Source organism: Rhea americana, unplaced genomic scaffold (genome assembly GCF_003343005.1).
Source record: "Rhea americana isolate MKP2758 unplaced genomic scaffold, rheAme1 scaffold_574, whole genome shotgun sequence".
In the NCBI taxonomy this organism is placed as follows: Eukaryota; Metazoa; Chordata; class Aves; order Rheiformes; family Rheidae; genus Rhea; species Rhea americana.
In genome coordinates, this window is record NW_028186728.1 from 57,979 (window position 1) to 59,309 (window position 1,331).

At 73.3% G+C, this 1,331-nt stretch overlaps 1 protein-coding gene across 1 annotated transcript in view; it reads left to right on the forward strand.

Annotated features, from left to right (window-relative positions):
• The window catches only part of SEMA4C (semaphorin 4C), a 7,496-nt gene that overhangs the window by 685 nt on the left and 5,480 nt on the right, over positions 1 to 1,331 (forward strand). The window lies entirely within an intron of this gene.

A 1,331-nucleotide genomic window follows, 5' to 3' on the forward strand; every position in this document is an offset into this window, starting at 1 on the left:
TGGGGGGCTCCGGGCCCGCGGGGGAGGCAGAGCCGCAGCGGGGGTCCTGCCCCACGGTCGGGGTGCCGCGGGCCCCCCCCGGCCTGCCCGCGGCACCCCGGCCATGGCTGTCACAGCCTGGCTGTGCCCGGGGCACCCTGGCCGTGCCCAAAGCACCCTGGCCGTGGCCACGGCACCCTGGTCATGCTTTTGGCACCCTGGTTGTGCTCGTAGCGCCATGGCCATGGCACCCTGGCTCTGCTCGGGGCACCCTGGCCTTGGCCACTGCACCCTGGTTGTGCTTTTGGCACCCTAGTTGTGCCCGTAGTGCTGTGGCCATGGCGCCCTGGCTCTGCTCTGGGCACCCTGGTTATGCCCAAAGCACCCTGGTCATGCTTTTGGCACCCTGGCTCTGCTCTGGGCACCCTAGCCGTGGGCACGGCACCCTGGTTGTGCTTTTGGCACCCTGTCTGAGGTCGGGGCACTCTAGCCACAGCCATGGCACCCTGGCTATGCTTTTGGCACCCTGTCTGTGCTCGGGGCACCCTAGCCGTGGGGACGGCACCCTGTTTGTGCTTTTGGCACCCTGGCTGTGCCCAGCGCGTGCTGCCGTGCCCCGGACGCCCTGGTCGTGCTTTTGGCACCTTGGCCGTGCCCGGGGACACGCTGGCTGCGCTTGTCACACTAGCGCTGTGCCCAGGACACGCTGGCCGTGCCCAGGACACCCCGGCCGTGTTTTTGGCACCCTGGCGCGGCCCGAGCCGTGGGCAGGGTGTCCGGGCTGCGCCCCTGCCCGCAGCAGCCCCACCGCCGTGCCCGGGGGCCCCCGGTTCCCACGCCCGCGGGCCAATTTCCGCCCCCCCCCCACCAGCACTGTGCCCCCAGCCTGTCCGGAAATCCTTCCCCTCCCGGCCACCGAGGCTCCCCCGGGAGCTGGCCGTTTCCTGCTTCCCTTCGGGCAGAACAATTCCCGGCCGCCCCGCTCGCCCCCGGCCCGTCCGCGCCCGGCCGCATCCTGCCCGGCGGTGCGAGGTGGGCGCCCGGCGGTGCGAGGTGGGCGCCCGGCGGGACCCCCGAAGGCGAAGCCAGCACCCGGGTTTCGGCCGGGCAGAGCCGCAGCGGGGGGTTTCCCAGCTGCCGGCCGGGAAGAGGATGCGGGGCGAGGTGGAGCCGTCCCGAGGGGACATTTGGGAAGCGGGTGGGAAGAGGAAGAGCCCGTTTCCTCCTCCTCCTCCTCCTCCTCTGCGGGTTCCCCCCCGCCCGGCCGGGGCGGGATGGGTCAGCGCGGCGGGGGACGCCCGGGTCCCCGATGCCGGCGCGGGCGGCCTCGTGACGCCGAGGGCCACGACGCC